Raw genomic sequence first — 20,003 nt, 5'->3', positions numbered from 1 at the left:
AGAGTCGAGTGGCTACTCCTGTCCAATTCTGATGGGAAATCTGACACACTTTGTGATCATGCTGTAATTTTGACAAGGGAAATCTAGCTGAACACACCATTGTCTCCATACAAATAACCTAGAATGGCTCCCTCTCTCCCGTCCGTAAAAAATGGTGGTGCCAAGGTGAGGTGTAGAGCCATAAAGAGGCTGACGCATTATGCTGTCAGCTAATGCAATGAGAAACTTGTGCTTTATCTGTTCAGGACGGCGACCTTCAGGCACACAAACAGCTATTTCTTAGTAGAGCATCTACACTTGAATTTCCTCAAAAAATCGTAAGTTTTATTGGTTTCTAATAGAAAATATATAATATTGTTAAATAACCAGCAAACTGAAAGTCTGGGACTAGAAGAAAAGAACTGGTGCTGAGTTTTAGGATTTAAGGTCTCAGAAAATAGAGTGAGATGAAAATAATCAAGAGAATTATAGATTGGATAATACGGTATTTCTTCTTCTCCGCAGTTGTAAAGAGTCCATAATTTCACAATCTGGTCAATGATCCTTTTTTCCTGCAATAGCCACTCTAACATGGGCATATGGGGAATTTGGAATTATTTACTGTAGCTTTAAAAAAAAAAAAGCCACAGTATTTATCTTAACTTCTGCTTCTCCATAACATTTACTAAACAAAAAATGTTCTTTTAAAAAAATGAAATATCTGCCTTTTATACTTGATACAGCATAGCCTTTTGTACATACTCAAGATCACCTTGGAAAACTTGTTAGATTATAGTTAATGAATCTTTGTGAAGAATGACAGAGTTAAAAATGTCTCGATTCTTTCAATTTTATCAGTAGAAAAGCACAGTTTATTCCAGCCCATTCACTTCACACTCACAGAGCCTCTGTTTGCGCATCACTCACTTTATTAAGGGCTTTGCAATCCCTGTTCACAAAGTGAATGCGCCTGTTTTATGATTCTCAGATCAAAAGTCAGCAACTGAAAATTTTGTACTGGTATTTCTTATTATAGAACATACATTTGCATTCTCCTAAAAGAATATCAAACTTACTGATTCCTTTTCAATTAAGCAACAAAAGTATATAATATTCTTATAAAATGACTTTTATTAAACCAAAAAATTACTAAATAATAAGAATATGGTTAAAACGAGTTTTGCAATGAGAAAGAACAGTTCAGATGAATGATCTATGAAAAGAGCCTGACTAAGACTTTAGCTATAACCTGGAAATTGTTCCCAGTAATTTACATTGGAAAGAATGGCAAGGAGACAGAAGTATAAGATTTTTTAAAAAGAAAACCTTAATTAGAAGTCTTTTGACTAGAAGCATGACCCACGTTAGTTATTTATATTACCTCACCTTGATTTCTCATCTTTAAAAATCTGTATCTACTTAAAGGATAAAATAAAGTGAGAGAATAGATATCAAGTGCTTATAACTTATAAAGTATCATAAATAGGCAAGTTACTTTCATTCTTTTTGTGGTATTACAAAACAAAATATCTTACAAACAGAAACACAATATTAGCTTCCATTTCTGAACTCAAAACGTTCTCTCTCATGAAATGTGTATGTAATGTATGTCACTTCCGGGTAGGAAGAGGATCTTCGAATGTAACATGGTAGCAGGGATGCTGTTTCTTTAGTCTAAGGCACCAGAATCTTGCCAGCTGGGATTCAACTGGTTCAGATATAGATCCACAATGACACACAAACTTCTTTAGTAGATGACTCTACCAAGACACTAAGGACTGAACTGAGAACAACAGAATTCACATTCTGCAATGTAGAACTGTAGACATCTTGGTATACAATCAACGACAGCGTAGGTGATTACAGTATCAGTGATCCGAAGTGGTGCTCCATCATTAACTTCCTCCCGTACCCCTCCCCACTCATTGAAAGTGAATAGGGCTGGGGGAATATTTTTTATGTTCTATGTTCCATCTTTCTGACTCAGTGATCTTCCTGTGTCCTCCTTGCTCTTGTCCCAGTCTGCTTTGCACTCAAGCGATTGCTCCCATATTTCTTTTCCCTTAAACCAAATAGAAAAAATTCCAAGTCTCTCTGGAATTGTTCAAAGTTCAAACTTCAAAGAGCAAAGTCCTTATTAACTCTATTGCTAAGGAGATTGCTTCCTCCAAGAGATTCAGAAAAATGCCACTGCCATTTACTTCGATTTAGAGAGTGACTTCTCCCCCGACTTGCCCTGCGCTGAAACTTTTCTTTATTTCGGAACACTTTGTTCGGTGTCATGTAGGCTGTTATACTGTTATACTGTGACACACGAATCTTTTTTTTTTTTTTTTGATTCTTGCCCTTGGGAGCAGGAAAAAAACTCCTGCAATTTGTCTGCAAAGGCTCTCCCTTTGGGCAAAAGAAGTTTGCCAAAACACTTCTAATTGCAGCAGCCTGAGGCTGTGTTATTTACCTCTTCATGCCTTCTGTCACATAGGCTATGTAGGTCTAATTTTTAAGAGATAAGAATTCTAATGTTTGACAAAAAAATTAGCCATCAAACCATAGAAAATAAAATGTGTAATTATAATAATACTTAACCCAGCTAGATTCTTAGAAGCTCGAGTTCCATAAAGAAGAAAAGAAATATTCTGCTAATACTGAGAAATTCTCATACTATTAAAAAAATAAATATTAAAAAATTCAAAAGAAAAAGTTAAGAAAAACTTTGCTGTAGAATGCCTTTTTTTTAACTTTCATTTTATGAGCTATAACTATTGCCAATTTTATAGGTATCTCTCCAATAAAGCACATTATGTTTAGCACCAGCCAAATGAAAGGCCAATATCTGTTTTATAAAAATCAATCATTAAGAGCTGTTTTCATTCAGCTTTAGCTCAGACCAAGATTTTACTTTGCATTTTACTTTGCAGCTACTGTTTCGACTTGAGGTTTTATTTTGTCTTGTTTCCATCTTAATATCTTATTAAATTGCGGCTATTTATCTCCTGTGCTTCTTCTGTACACGATATATTGACATTTTGGCTATTTGTCATTCTTGCCCAAGACTACAAAAAGTTACATACTAGTTAAAGGCTTAAGAACACTTCAAGATTAAAGCCTAGCAGAACACTCCTCTCTCCAGATTTGCATTTTACAATCCATTATTTATTATTGTTGCTTGCCCTCTCAGAACATTGTTCTTTATGTACTGCTATGAGCAATATACATAACCCAAACTCATTATCTTTCTCCTTTTGTCTATCCAAACCTAAACCCAAGAGAAGACTCTCATTTTCCATACTTAAGATAATGCCTATATGCCCACCTGAACAGCAGACCTGTTTCTAAGTACTCAACTTCTGAGCCTTAAATATCTAGAAGCATGTCATTCATGGTGATTCATACATAAACCGTTTCTGTTTCTGATCCCTCCAGCCGCCTAGTGTCTGAATGAGTTGTCCCAGAGAGAAAATAATAAATGAAACATCAGGCAAACTGCTTTCCCACTCTCTTGGCTCATACCAATCTTTATTGCTCTAGATAGTCTCAGTATATATTAATAGAATCAGGGGTACCTGGGTGGCTCAGTTGGTTAAGCATCTGCCTTCAGCTCAAGTCATGATCCCAGTTTCCTGGGATCGAGTCCTTCATTGGGCTCCTTGCTCAGCGGGGAGTCTGCTTCTCCCTCTCCGTCTGCCAGCCACTCCTCCAGCTTGTGCTCTCTCTCTGTGTCAAATAAATAGATAAAATCTTAAATATATATATATATACACATATATATATACATATATATATAACAGAATCAGATTCAAGACACAGAGCTCTCCTTCATAATTTTAACCACAAAGAAGACTTGCTTGCTCCCTTTTACTATTTCTAAAAGTAACATGTTTCTCCTCTAAGGTTCTTTTATTTATTGTTGGGGGAATCATAAACAAGTAATTGTCTTTTCCAAACCATGAAATGTGTATTGCCCAACAGCCTGAAAAACAAGAAAACAGAAATAAAGGTCACAAGATAAAAGGGGCACACAAAAAATCAATTCTAGTAACAAGGAATGTGTTATTTTAATTATTCTACTTGACTCAGCTACTGGCCAAAATTGCTGGATGTCTATCTTACTTACCAAGTTAAACAATCTTCCAAATGCCGTTCTGAATGGGGAATGGCTGCCATATTCTTTTTTTTAGCTGAAATAAGCTGTGGTTCAATTTAAAGAAAACAGTCATCGTAGAGCTGATACAGCTGCCAAAAGTAGAATGTTACATATAAAATTAACTTTTAGGAAAAGATTTAAGATCCTTTAAAGGCAAATTTATCTGCCCAGATAGTGAGTTTAGGAAATTGATATTAGGAATAAAATTATTACCCATAAAAATAAAATGTTTTGGCCCCTCAATAGAAGATATATAATTATATGAATAGCATGCTGTGCCTGGAACAGAATCCAGTAAAATAAAGCTTTTTATACATTATCTGGAATATGAATGTCTATCATCACTCTGGTTTTTTTAAAAATAAAAAATAAAATCATATAAAATATAAAGTTATATAAAATCCAGGTGAAAATGAAAATAATTATAGTTTCTTTCTATAAAATAAGTTCAACACAAACCAAGTTAGTTTACTGGACAATTGAATACCAGAGACAAAGCCCGATGAAATAAGCCAAAATTGAAATGAAATTGACAGCAATCTTTGATGTTCCCATGCTAGTGGTTCAGTTATTTTTTTAAATGCATTATATTGAATAACACATTACAGTAAGTAGTCCATGATTATTTTTTGTTTTGAGCCTCAGAAAGTTAAATAGAAATATTTGATTATACATTTATTCATAAATTCATCATACATCTCTCTTTCTCCTTTTACTCTTCTCTTGATATCTAGCAAAATCCTAGTAGCTCCTAGTATTAATGGTGTTTAATAAATATAATAAATAATAAATATATTGTATTTGCCCTCTAAATTAATTTCCAAATGCTGGGTATTTTCTATGAGAAAGTATAATTAATACAACCCTGTTTTTTAAAATTAAAACTGTAACAGTCATGACCAATTTCTTTTTTAGTGCCTACCACTTATTGAGCATTTACTATGGACAAGGCACCATGCTAATCACTTTACTAATATTTGTTGCATTTAATTCCCATAGTAACCTTATGCCATAGATAATACTATCAAGGATACTGAAGCCTAGAGAGGTTTAATGACTTAGAGGTAATAAGCCCCAGAACTAGGATTTATTTATTTTTCTTTTCTTTTTCTTTCTTTTTTTTTTAAAGATTTTATTTATTTACTTATTTGACAGAGAGAGATAGCGAGAACAGGAACACAAGCAGGGGGAGTGGGAGAGGGAGAAGAGGCTTCCCACCGAGCAGGTAACCCGATGCATGGCTCAATCCCAGGACCCTGGGATCATGACCCGAGCCGAAGGCAGACGCTTAACGACTGAGCCACCCAGGTGCCCCTCTTTTTTTTTTTATTAACATATAATGTATTATTTGTTTCAGGGGTACAGGTCTGTGATTCATTAGTCTCACACAATTCACAGCCCTCACCATAGCACATACCCTCCCCAATGTCCCATCACTCAGCCACCCCATCCCTCCCACCCCCCTCCATTCCAGCAACCCTCAGTTTGTTTCCTGAGATTAAGAGTCTGTTATGGTTTGTCTCCCTCTCTGGTTTCATCTTGTTTCATTTTTCCCTCCCTTCCTCTGTGATCCTCAGTCTTGTTTCTCAAATTCCTCATATCAGTGAGATCATATGATACTTGTCTTTCTCTGATTGACTTATTTCACTTAGCAGAATACCCTCTAGTTCCATCCACGTCATTGCAAATGGCAAGATTTCAATTTTTTGATGGCTGCATAATATTCCTGTGTGTGTGTGTGTGTGTGTGTACCACATCTTCTTTATCCATTCATCTGTTGATAGCTTGGCCATTGAGGACATTGCTGCTATAAACATTGGGGTGTACTGCCCTTTGGATCACTACATTTGTATCTTTGGGGTAAATACCCAGTAGTGCAATTGCTGGATGTAGGGTAGTTCTATTTTCAATTTCTTGAGGAACCTCCATACTGTTTTCCAGAGTGACTGCACCAGCTTGCTTTCCCACCAACAGTGTGGGAGGGTTCCCCTTTCTCCACATCTTCATCAACATCTGTCTTTTCCTGACTTGTTAATGTTAGCCATTCTGACTGGTGTGAGGTGGTATCTCATTGAGGTTTTGATTTGTATTTCCCTGATGCCGAGCGATGCTGAGCACTTTTTCATGTGTCTGTTTTCCATTTGGATGTCTGCTTTGCAGAAATGTCTGCAGAACTAAGATTTAAAACCCATTTTTTTCCTGACTCTAGATGAAGTTCTAGCAACCAAGGTTAAGCAAACAAAAGCAGTACCTGGCAAAGGAAAGACTCTAGAGTGGTATGGAGAAGAAGGGGGGCAATGGATGATGACTTTCTTTGGTACCCTTATGCCTCCCTTTATGCGACTCCTTCCTCCACCAAAAGATCATCCATTTAGCCCCAATGACTCTATGCAACAAAACTAAGTACTCCCGGGACCCCTGGGTGGCTCAGATGGTTAAGCGTCTGCCTTCGGCTCTGGTCATGATCTCAGGGTCCTGGAATCGAGTCCCACATCCGGCTCCTTGCTCGGCAGGGAGCCTGCTTCTCCCTCTGCCTGCCACTCCACCTGCTTGTACTCTCTCTCTCTCTCTCTCTCTCTCTCTGGCAAATAAATAAATAAAATCTTAAAAAAAAACAAAACTAACTACCCCTAAAGGGCGCCTGAGTTAAGCATCTGCCTTCAGCTCAGGTCATGATCTTGGGGTCCTGGGGTCCAGCATTGGACTCCCTGCTTAGTGGGGAGTCTGCTTCTCCCTCTCTCAAATAAATAAAATCTTTTAATAAATAAATAAGTAAAAATAAACTACCCCCAAAACTCATTGATTTAAAACAATAAGTATTTATTTAGCTTATGAGTTTACAAGATAACAATTTGGGTGGGGTTGGGCAGAGCAGTTCTTCCCATGTTCACCGGGCTCATGCATGTGTTTGGTGGTCTGCCGAGGGTTAGCTGAAGCAGCGCGGTGATGGTGCCATATGTCTTTAGGAGGTAAACTGGTGAACACAGAGAAACAAGCGAGGGCACACTCAAATGCACAAGCACTCTCAAGGCTGTCTTTTGTCCTATCTGCTAACATCCCCTTGGATAAAGTAGGTCACACGGCTGATAGAGAGTCACAGTGAAAGAGCCCAACAAAATTCCATGGCAAAGGGTATGAATGCACAAGGTTGAAGAATTAGGTCCACTAGTGAAATCAATATGCCATAATCTGCAACTTTGAATCTTACTTCGGAGATTCTCTTTCACCTCTGGCATTCTAAGTCTATGATTCCACAAGAACAGCGATCTACGGTAAATACAGATGATGTGTGGGTATAAAAATGACCTTCAGTCCTGCCAGGGCTCTGGCAGTGAAGAAGCATTCATTACTTTGCTACTCAAAGGTGGTAACTGGACCAGCAGTATCCACATCTTGCAGCATCTTGTTAGAAATTCAGAATCTTGGGCCATACCCCAGGCCTAATAAATCATAATGTACATTTTAACAGGATATCCAGGTGACTTGTATTAACATTAAAGTTAGAAAAAAAAGCACTGGTTATTAGATTTATGAATCTGCTCTTAAATTTGTTCTCAATTGTGTTTGCTATGGAAACAAAACTAATATAGTTGGAAGGATTTTTAACTGAAGAATGGAAACCAAAAAGGGGTTTGACGATCTAGTAATAACCTAATTTTTAAAACAGGCAAGATTTGGCACTTCACCAAAGAATATATACAAATAACTTATAAACACATGCAAAGATTATTAGTACCATTAGTCATTAGGGAAATCCAAATTAAAACTATACTGAAACCCACCAGCACGGCTGAAATTAAAGAGGCTGAAAAAATTTTCAAGGATGGGGAGCACCGGGTGCTCTCAAAAACCACCTTTGAAAGTGGTTTAGCGGTTTCTTATGAAGGTAAACTTGTACCTACCCTATGACCTGGAAATTCTCCTTTGAGTACATGCCCAAAAGAAATGAAAGTATATATCCACAAAATTACAGGTACAAGAATGTTCATAGTAGTTTTATTCATAATGCTAAAACTGGAAATAATCCAAATATCCATTAACAAGTGTATGGATACACAAAATGTGGTATATTCATGCAATGAACTACTCCTCCACAATAAAATGGAATGATAAACAAAACAGAGATGTATCTTGCTGACATTACATTAGAGAAAGACGTCAACTACAAGAAAACACAGAGTATAGGATGCCATTTATCTGGCATTCAAGGACAGGGAAAATGAATCTACGGTTATAGAAATCAGAATTGTGCTTTCCTGCACAGCTGTGGAGGATGTGGTGTGGATTCATCATAAAAGAACAAGATCTGTCTACAGTAACAATCAGCTTTTGTATGTTGCTTTGGCAATTGGTTCCAGAGGTATGTACATTCGTCAAAATGTATTGAACTTCGCACATTTTATTACTTATAAGTCAAACCCCAATAAAGAAGCGTGCATCCCTTCATAGTTTCAAATCACATATTCCCATATATCATCTCATTTGCAAACCCCCATGGGACCGACAGGGCAGGTGTTATTAGGGAACATTAAGGCTCACAGAGGAGACTCGCTAAAGTCTCCTGAGTGACTGGAGGCCTCTGGCCACTGTTTCATTTCTGTATGCTGCATTTCCATTCCCCCCCAGCAGCAAATGGGAGCAGGGCCGCAAGTCCTGAACTAGAACGAGTTCATGGATTCTAGAATGCTGAAAAGAACTTTTCTGCTGGAATAGCAGTATTTGAATACGAAGCATAGTCTCTGCATATCAAATGTGCACTTCCGTCTCTTGCCTGCTGTTATAGAATATAGGAGAAGCTTTCCAAAGAGGGAACTGGAGAAGACCCTAGAGAAAGGAGACTATTGTTCTAGGGGAGTGGGCTTCCTTGTTTGGCTGGGAGCTGGTCTTTCCTGTGGTTCACCAGAAGCATGAGGGAGAGAGAAACATTTTGGACCAGTACTGAGAGACTCGAGGAAAACTACAAAGTCCTGTATCATAGCCAACCCAAAAAGAGATCTTGAAGAAAAGCCATCATGGGAGACTTGGGTCAGGCTAGCCAGTGTGATTGGTGATTTCTATAGCCAAGTCTATGGAAAGAAATGCAGTTGTGGCCTGGTTGCCAGAGGTCAGGACAAGACAGGTCGGCTTTGGACAGGACAGTTTCTCTAGGCTCACAGGCTGCTTCAGAACACCAGATTCGCTTCTAGTCCCCTGGCTGAGCATCTAGACCCACAGCCTTGAAGCTAAGGGAACGGCTCATTTGCTGATGCTAATAAACTGTCCCCTGCAGGAGAGATTGCTGCATCCTTGAATACTTAGAAGAAGGCATCCTTGAATACTTACCACAATTAGCTTTATGTAGTAAATCTGTATATTGTTCACCTATATTGTTGTTCTGATTCTTCTCAGTAAAATCCAAATTGGGGCTGGCTAGAGAAAACACATGTAAATACAGGGAAGGAAAAGGTGTGAAGAGATGTTTCCTGTGATAACTGAAGGGTGGAAATAAATAAGCTCGGTGGTTCTTTATCCTGGATTCATATTAGTATCATATCTGGAGCTTTTAACAAAATCCCACCATGCCTAGATCCTATTTCCCAGAGATTATCATTTATTTGGTCTGAGGAGATGGAGAAGGAAGAGGAGCATGACTTGCAAAAGCTCCACAGGCGGGTCTGATGTGCAGTCCAGGGTTGAGAACAACTGAGTTAGGCAAAGGAGAGAGGATGGTTATTCAAAATGAGGCCCAAGTGCATAGACTGGCCCTCCAAAACAGGTTGGTGCCAACAACTACTACAGAAAGAAGAAAAGCACTCAAACAGGTTGTCCCACTTTCAGGTCAGATGGCCAAAGGGAGAGACACCAGAGAACCCAAGGCCAAGAAACTCTCCCACAGGAGAAGAAAACATGGCCCCAGAGGGCTTTCATTGCTTCAGTCTTTGCTCCCAGCACATCTCATGGTGTTGCTACTTCTTATGGGAAATAAACATGAACACTGGAGCTGCTGGTATGGAATCTCTGAGTTCATTACTGCCATACATCCCACTTCATCTTACAAAATGTAAATCGTGACTTTCCCACTTGGAGTCACCTTGACCCAAGTTACCCAGAGAAGCCCTGAGTACCATACTAAATACATCCACTTTACTGATTCTTCTATACTATGAAGTTGCATATTCATATCCTACTAGAAATCAGAGAAATATAAATTATAATAATAAGATGTTCTTCGAATCAGATTACAAAAGATTAAAAATATAATACCCAGCACTGGCAACAATAAGGGAAAGAGGCTTTTTCATACTCTGCTGTTAGAAATCTAAATTTGTAAAACTCTCCTGGAGGACATTTTTTTTTAATCTTGAGAGAAAACTTAAAAGTTCAGAAAACCTTTAATCCAACGTACCCCTCTGGAAATTTATCCTAAGGAACTAACTAATGATACATACACACATTTATGTATCAAGATGATCATAACATTAGAACAACCTAAATATTAATAAGGGATTAAGTAATTAAATCACTAAGTCCATTCCATAAAAATCGTGAAATGATATATAAAAGAATATTCATAGAATTAATCTATGATCAGACAAACAGTAGCTCATAAAACAGAATGTACAATAGAATCCTATTTTTTATAAATATGTATGCATAGAAAAACAAATGGAGCTTGACAGGAAGCTCTTGGCAGTGATTATCTGGGTGAGGAAGTACTTTCTCCTTTTGTGTTATATCTTTCTGTTATATTTTATAACTTGAATTTAATTTTGTATTCCTTATATAATTAAGACAAATGCATGAAAACAAAGAAAAAATACTAAAAGCCTATATGACAAAATACTAACAGTCAAGATGCAATCTTTGCGTCTCTATAGTTTCAAGATTTACAGCAATGACTATGTATTACTTTTATAATATAAAATGCCCCCATGTAATTTTAATTGGACATTTACTGATCTCAGACATTTCAGATTCTTCAAATAATTCAACTGTTACAGCTATTGTAGCTCCTTTTTTGAGCCCAAAATTATTTTTAAAAATAACTGCAAACAAAAGCACCATGCGTTAACACCAACTTATTTCTGCTTGCGAGAAGAATAATCTGACCTTCCACTACTGACAATCTGTTTGGGTTTTGAGAACTGTCCTTGACATTATGTATGGCTTTACAACTCCAGAGCAGAAGGCACTTGGACTTTTGTTCTGCTTAAATATTCCCCCCTTTTTTCTCATGTTTCATTGTTCATTTAGAAGCAATCCCAAATTTTGCTTATAAATTCAAAGTTGCTAACAACTTTGGTCACTATGCCTTTTTCACTCATGTTTTTTATTGATTTTTTTTCCCACATCAAATCGCCCTAGTTCTTGATAACCCATACCCTATTAGGATCATGCAATATTCTAAATGCATTGCGGTCTGCAAATGTTCAGGTACCATTTAGTGCAGGAAATCGCATCAAAATATTCCCCTTCAAATTTCACATTCAGAAAAAGAGGAAGATATTTCAGGATTTCCAAACCTATCATCTTGAGGTGCCAAAGGCATGTCTGCTGAGAAAAGCGTTCATCAACTATAGTCTGAGAATATTGTTTATATAAAAAGTTAACACTCCTTCCTCACTTCCTTCTGTGGGAGAACAAGATATAATTTCCTGCAACAGTTACCTGAGATGTCTGCCTCTGAACTGGAAACATGTCTGCACTCCTCAGACTCAGGTGCTCTTCTAAGAAGTGGCATTGTAATATTGGAACTTATTCCTCAGAAATAATCTATCTGTCATTAATCTGTATGGTGGCCTTATTTTTATTTTTATTCCACCTCTAATCTTGTGCAAATTCTTATGTATAAAGGTTTATTCTCTGTAAAGAATTCCATTAAAATTCATTCACTCATCCAGTCAGCCAGCCATCCATCAATTTAGGTTTTTATTTACTTACCCTGAAAGTATTATCAAACACTTCTGTATGCCCAGTGCTGAGGACATGATGGGGAACAAGTTTTAGTGTCTGCTCTCAGGGAGCTTGCGGAGAGTGATGTCATTGCCTCTCTGGTCAGCTGTTGGTATTGGGCGGACCCAGAAGTTCTTCCTGAGATATCCTTTTATTTATCTGGATGATGCCTAGGTACCACTGTGAAATATTCCCAATTGGGAGTGTGATTTAAATGTAGACTAACATAGGTCCTAGTTTAGATGAAGGGCATCTAAAACTCTGATAGACAAACCACAATCTCTCTGGCCTAAAGAACTTGAGGACAGAGTTTGGGATAATCACAGCCACTGGAAAGTGTACATGTATGTGTGGCAGGTGGGGGCATGGGGAGGTATGAATCCTGAAAAGAGGAAAGCTAAAAAAGGAGAATCCCAAATTTTGCTTATAAATTCTGCCCAAATCTCTAGCTGATCCCAGAAGCATTCGTGCACAAAACAGTCAAACCAAAGATAAAATAACTAAACTGATATTAGAATTACTGCCTAAGATACAAAGTTTGCAGTTTTAGACCCTTCATTTAATTGCCTGCTAAAACAATGAAATCAGCGCCGTTCAGAAGAATACAACAGAATCCAGAGACTCCAACACAATGTTCACTAAGTTTAGGACACAATCCAAAATTACTAGACATATAGAAAAATAGCAAAATGTGACCCATTCTCAAGAGAATATATAATCAACAGAGATTGACTTCAAGATGACTCAGACGCTAAAATTAGCAAGCAAGAATAGCTATTATAGCTCTGTTCAGTAATGTGAAGGATGATGTATCTTGACACAAACTCGGCTTTCATAGGTATGTTAGGAAATAATCACTATCTTCTCTTAGTCTATTATCAGATACTGTGTAATAACCCACTTTTTTCTGGAAATTATATTTATTTGTGTAGGATGTCATTTTCTTCTCTCACTAAAAGGAATTTCTGATCCCAATACTCCAGTCCTCTGGCCACAGGTAGGTCCATGGGTCATCATGTGATCCAGGCCAGGCCAACCTAAGTCTCTGCCTATGATTTTTTTCATACTAAGCTTTGGAATAGAGATTCTGAGAGACTTAAAAACTGTTGGCAGCCAACTTCCACACAATGGGGAGAAAGTTACTCTACAGTAGAAGCAGACTAGATGAAGCTTCCTCCAGACAAAAGCAGAGTCCATAAGCACATGAAGAGACTCTTGATATCATTTGAATCCTAGTCCCAATTGTCCCTGAGTCCAGCTGTACCCACTGGTTAGAGGACCCAACAAATTTCCACATTTTTGTTTCATTTAATTCAAATTTGGATTCTAATAACCAAAAACTAAATGTTTTTGTAAAATACAGACCTAAAAAGCAGAAGATAGGCAAAGAGAAGAAATCATGGTGTCAAGGTAATTGGTGCCTGAGCACTTTCAGGACAAAGGGTAGCTTCAGAGAGATGCCAGAAAGCACAATGAAAAGACTTGCTTAGCACTTGCAAATGACCTTTTCTTTCCACTTGCACTGCACTTGAGATGAACAGGGGCAGAGCTGGGCAAGGAGCAGCAGTAGGAAGGGAAAAGTCTTTGGGAGGTTGCCAAGGAGACCACTCACTCATTCATTACTAATGACTTACCATAGTGGAAGGAGTATATAGGTTGATAAGGATATAGCAATGAGCAAAATAGTGTCTCTCCTTATGGAGCTTCAGCCTAGTGTTGTGTTACTTTGGAGAAAGAATACAATTACTGTGGCACACCTTGAGCTAAGACAAGTGTTAACACCAAAAATCACAAGATCCCTTTGGCATGTGAAACCAGGCCATACACTAGGTAAGAAGTTGCTGGTACAGTGTCCCCGAAAGAGAGATTTCCAGAAAGATCAGCAAATAGCCATATAAACACATTGAATCTTATGACACATCTTGATAAGGGGGAAGAGATATGCCTCAACGAGCAGGAGCACAGGGGAGGGAAATTGGGAGGATTTTGATGGTGCTAGAAGACATGTTTCTCCAGGGATTCAACTATCAAAGAAGCCATCTCCACCCTCCTCTCTGCCAGGATTGGAGAAGAGGGGTGGTCTACAGATGGGCACGCAACATCCTTAGGATCTGTCAAAGACACTGATACACTGCTGAGTTCACGGTCACAGAGCGCACATAATTAGAACTTAGAGGTCTGAAAGCAGACTTTGTAATGGATTGAAAGATCCTTCCTTTAACGGGATAGTTAAAAGCACTGCCTCTCACAGCCAAACTGAGTACTTCTGTGGCCACATTTTACAAGTAAATGAAATTTCACTGCCATCCCATGGTGTCAGCTCTCACCCAGGCCATCACATTCCGCCTGGCAGGCTGGGAAATGAGGGGCAAAACAACACATTCAGCTTTCACCAATGAGCGCTGGCCCTTGGGCTCATCAGTCAGTCCTGGTGTGACTGCAAAGCATTCCCAGAGGGGCTTCCAGCACCAATGTGTTTTCTGAAGGCACAATTCTATACAAATGGTGGAGAAAGTATCTTGATTTTATTTATGTGTCAGATGCCTTAGGATCATCAAAATTACCTGTGTTGCTAACAAGCCCTGTCTCCTGTCAAGGCCATCTACCCAGGCATATCCTCAGTGGTCCTCAGAGTCTACAAACTCTAAGGTAAATTAACCTCAACCAAAAAAAAATAAAAACAAAAATTATCTATCTATCTATCTATCTATCTATCTAATCTATCTGTATCATCTATCTATCTTATCTACCTTAACTATCTATCTGTCATCTATATATCTATCATCAATCTATGAAGGGAGAGAGAGAGAAAAGAAAAAGCAGCATTATATAGAAATGAAAGTAGGATACAGAGGAAATCATTAAACTTTGGGGTCATTGTTGTGAGCTTTAATACCAGCTTCAAAGAAGGCACTTCTAGAAATATGCTCCAGATACATGTAAGTACATGTATGGGTGGCTGAAAAACAGATCTGAGCTACACAGGTCTTACCACTGCACAAACAGGAAGTTATGGTTTATCCATAGGATGAATATTGTCCAGACATAAATACCATGTTTTGAAAAACTTAATAGTAAAATAAGCTTCTTGTATAAAGTTAAGTTTAAAAAGCACTCATTTAAAAAAGCATGTTAATTTTGAAAGTATACACACTCATACACACCCATATACACATGTGTATATACATTTTTCTATGTTTTCTATATTTGACAATGTGTAAATATTATTTATATACCTATATATGCATACAGGTTTTGAAGATTTTATGCACCAAAATATTAATTCTGGGTTTTTTTTCTTGGCAGATTTAGCAGTAATTGATTCTTCGTTTCTTCTTAACAATCTTCTACAAATTTAAAATTCCATGTAATGAACACATGTTATTTCATAATCAGAAAAATATTACCTGCTTTTACTATCCCTTGGCTTTCACTTGACAAGGAGTTTGAATTCATAATTAATTGGAGAAAGGGAAATGAAACTTCATAAAACTTTCTGGTTCATGAAACTTTCAACGTGAATGAAAAATGAATACTTTCCATAACATTTCTGAAATGCTGATCTCTCTACTTAAGATCCTCAGTTTATTAAGTTGGAAGGCCATAAAAATAATTCATCACCTATTTCAAATACCTCTACCCAATGCTCATTCTGAAATTTTTTGAAATAACTTAAGCTAGCAATATGAAACTCCAAAGGGCAACACACATGTGAGAACAAGTTAACATCTAAAATGCAGAGTGGGGGCGCCTGGGTGGCTCAGTGGGTTAAGCGTCTGCCTTTGGGTCAGGTCTAGATTCCAGGGTCCTGGGATCAGGTCCCACATCGGGCTTCTTGCTCAGCAGGGAGCCTGCTTCTCCCTCTCCCTCTGTCTGCTGCTCCCCCTGCTGTGCTCTCTCTCTCTGTCAAATAAATAAATAAAATCTTTTAAAAAATAAAATAAAATGCAGAGCGATGTCAATAGATAGTTTGGTATTTAATCCATTCAGTTGTTGTCATTCATACTAGTTGTATTATGTACCACGGTAATGAGTCAAACAGGTAGTTTTCCTTGCAGTGGGGAAATTGACATTCATGATCACACCAGTAAATGTAAACTGTGACTTTGAGAAATGTCTCTAGAGAGGAAAGGCAACATAAGTGAAGAGATTAAAAAGTATGGACTCTGGAGTCCGAGGCCGATTGATTCCATCTGCCATGTACAATTGTGTGGCTTTGGCAAGTTACTTACCCTCTCTGTCCTCAGTTTGCTGATGTGTAAAGTGGAAATTTTAAAAGTATCTATTTCATAGGATTGTTATAAATATCAACTGAGTCAATATTTAAAGTGCTTATAATAGTGTTTGACACATAGTAATCTCTAGTTGAATGTTTCATGAATAAATAACCAAAGTTAGGGGACATGGATTGAAAACACTTAATAGGGAGACCTGACTGAGGTGGTCAGAGAAGGCTTTCCTTTATAACTGATGACTGAATGGCCGAGTTACCTACATGAAGGTCATGGACTTTGGGAGCTGAATAAGATGAAGGTGGAATACAGAGAAAAGTGAGGACAGACAATGAGGTGCTGGTTTGGCCACATCAAAAATTTGAGGTTTTATTTTATTGAAGTGTTTTATGGGCACTGTGACTTGAAGTTTCTTTTTGGAGGGGAAGAAAAGTCACTATAGAGTCTAGAAACTGGAAAAGTACAACTGACAATAAGGAAAGTCTGTTAGGAAACTATTACATAATCTAGGTGAGAGCTAGATTAGCATCAGCAAGGACACAGGCAGTAGAGACAAAGAAATGGGGCAGGTTTGAAAAGCACTGGGAGGGAAAAAACAAAAAACAAAAAAAACCTTCCTAGTGGTAGATCAGATACTGAGGATAAGAGAAAGGGAAATGTCAAGATTCACTCCTGGGGTTCTGGAACCACTGAGACAGGGACCACTGGAGGAAAAGAGTAGATTTAGCAGATTGAGCACGACTTTGAATCTAAATAAGTTGAGTTAGAGATGACTTTCAATCATTCAAGCAAAAATGTTAAGTAGGTAAGTTAGTTATATCTGGTTCTCAAGGAGATTGCAAGACTGGAATAAAATATCAAATGCTATTGAGAAATCAACAAAGATTGACTACAAAATGTCCAGATTTAGCAACATGGAGGTCATTCTTGACCTTAGAAAGATTTCTTTCATTACATGATGGGGATTGATTGAAACTAAATTGGAAAATGTTCATTATGGGGTGGGACAATGTAAAGGGATCAAAACATTATAGATGGAAATTTTGGATAAAGGAAGGCTTTCTGGCTTTGTTTTAATGGAGAGGTCCAAAAATTGTTAAGAAAGATCTATTTGAGAGGAAGATGTTAAATATACAAAACAAAGTATAATCAATATCACAAGATTTCTAAGTAGTCAAATAAATGAATTAATCTTTTTTTCAAAAAGTTCTACTTTTTTTTAATTTCATTATGTTATGTTAATCACCATACATTACATCATTAGTTTTTGATGTAGTGTTCCATGACTCATTGTTTGCGTGTAACACCCAGTGCTCCATTCAGTACATGCCCTCTTTAATACCCATCACCAAGTTAACCCATCCCCCCACCCCCCTCCCCTCTAGAACCCTCAGTTTGTTTCTCAGTCCATAGTCTCTCATGGTTCGTCTCCCCCTCCGATTTCCCCCCCTTCATTTTTCCCTTCCTGCTATCTTCTTTTTTTTTTTAAACATATAATGTATTATTTGTTTCAGAGGTACAGGTCTGTGATTCAACAGTCTTACACAGTTCACAGCACTCACCATAGCACATACCCTCCCCAGTTAATCTTAAAGAAAGGAGAAGAAGACCTTTATTGAAATCAAGAGAAGAGGAGGATAAGATGGCTCCAGATGTAGGCCCCTAGCATATTAGCCACTTTATGCTCATCCTGCCCAATCAGCTTATTAATGTGATGTTCTGTGGGCTACCCAAACCATCCAGATTTCTTCATATCCTATTATGAGAAGAGGATGAGTTAACATAGCCATAGGTAGGCTAAGCCAATTAAGAAATGTTTTTGTCCAATCCATGAGAATATGAACTACTGCTGATCCTCTTTTCCTCTTCTTCTTTTTTAAGATATATTTATTTATTTCAGAAAGAGAGAGAGTGTGCACGGCAGGGAGGGGCAGAGGGAGAGTCTTAAGGAAACTCCATGCTGAGTGTGGAACCCCAACAAAGGGCTGGATCTCACAACCCTGAGATCATGACCTGAGCTGAAACCAACAGTCAGACACTTAACTGACTGTGCCACCCACGCACCCCCCTTCTGGTCCTCTTTTCTTATCAGAATACTTTAAAATGCATTCACAAAATTAATGGCCCAGTGTCATGTAGCTGAGGTTTAACGTATCTCCTGTAGTAACAATGAAACATCTGACACAGCATCTGCGAGAAGGGCTACCAGTGTTGGATGCTGCAATGACCGAAAGTTACTCCAAAGGATCCATCAGTATCTGTAAAGGCCAGACTAGCAGACTAAGAGGAAATAAGGAAATGATAGGGACCACTACCCCACAAATCTCTGCCACACTCTCACTACACCCTTTCCCCACAATGCATTAGCTAGCATGGGTGTTTCCAGAGTGGGGGCAATTTCAGAGATTTCTATTTGGCCTCCCTCACTATATGACCTCTTTACCTAACAGGCAAGGACCCAGTGAAAGAATTATTCCAATGATCAAGTATGTCATCTCAGTTATGCTGTAGGGAAATGACCGTGGACACAATGGACCCATTGAAAACTGGATTTTAGTCAGAACTCCATTTATTTTCTGAACTTCATAAACCACCAATCTAGCAGGGAAGCCATGATGATGCTTTGGAGTGGGACCAGACAGATAAGGTCTCTGTCTTCAAGAGGTTTATATTTTTGTTTGGGGAGATATGTAGATTTATTTTTTTAAATGTAAGAAAATCCATGGCAATTGAAAGATTGTGCCTTCAAGAGAGTATTTCTCTCAATAGAATGCTAGACATCAAATTATGTGTTTATGGAATCAGCAAGTTATTTTAAAATGGAGCTAGTGGACATAGACTGTCACTGTGAAGAAGTCACACAGAAAATAGCACTTTAAAGGGAAGATACAAGTGTGTTAATTGGAAGAAATAAATGGAAACGGTGCTTGAAGATGTAAAATAAAGGGAATAATTAATGGAGTAAGTCCTGCAAAAAGGATGGTATTGTGAGTGTAGAATAAACCACTGGCCTTGAGAAGAAAAATGGACCTTCTTTTTCCTTTATAAGAACTGAGAATTTATAAGAATTAAGAACAAGGTGAGAGGGGCTGCCTGGGTGGCTCAGTTGGTTAAGCGTCTGACTCTTGATGTCAGCTCAGGTCGTGATGTCAGGGTCCTGGGATCAAGCCCTGCATCCGACTCTGCACTCAATGGGGAGTCTGCTTGAGATTCTCTCCCTCTCCCTCTGCCTCACCCCCACTGACACGCTCTGTCTCTCTCTCCTTCACTCTCTCTCTCCCTCTCTCTAAAATAAATAAATGAATCTTTAAAAAAAAAATGAGGTGACAGGTGAAAATACAAAGAAAATGTAAGGTGGGAAATACCTGAGAGTTGAGCTTTTCTCAGATGGTGTTATTTATCTTGGTGAAGATGAAAGGGGCTACGGATGGGTATTTAGGTGTGAAGAGAGGGCCAAAAATAATATTTGGAATTGTACCTCTGAGGACCATGACTCCAAATCATAACAGTTGGCTCATGGGCTTTGCTGAGGGCTCATCAAAGGTTACGTGCCATGAATTTTTAGAGCATCTAATCAGCATGAGTTTCTCCAGCAACCCAAGAGCAGAGAACATAGAAAATTCAGGTTGTAAAGCAAACTGAAATAAAAGTAAGTAAATAAACACATAAAAATAGATGGCAAATACAATGGAAAGTCAGGGCATTTGATATACAAA

At 38.1% G+C, this 20,003-nt stretch overlaps 1 long non-coding RNA gene across 1 annotated transcript in view; it reads right to left on the bottom strand.

Moving 5' to 3' along the window:
* Window positions 1–3,756: 3,756 nt before the first annotated feature.
* LOC118009329 overlaps window positions 3,757–20,003 on the bottom strand; it is a 223,609-nt gene continuing 207,362 nt past the window's right edge. Inside the window, exons 11-13 of the long non-coding RNA XR_004678885.1 lie at window positions 9,446–9,532; window positions 4,094–4,212; window positions 3,757–3,949 (exon numbers count right to left, since the gene is read on the bottom strand). This is a non-coding gene — a long non-coding RNA (uncharacterized LOC118009329). The remainder of the gene's footprint in view (window positions 3,950–4,093; window positions 4,213–9,445; window positions 9,533–20,003) is intronic.

This window comes from Mirounga leonina, unplaced genomic scaffold (genome assembly GCF_011800145.1).
Source record: "Mirounga leonina isolate KUSES-001 unplaced genomic scaffold, KU_Mleo_1.0 Mir_127, whole genome shotgun sequence".
Lineage (NCBI taxonomy): Eukaryota > Metazoa > Chordata > Mammalia > Carnivora > Phocidae > Mirounga > Mirounga leonina.
Note: the sequence above shows the minus strand (reverse complement) of the source record. Positions and strands in the feature narration are given on the sequence as shown.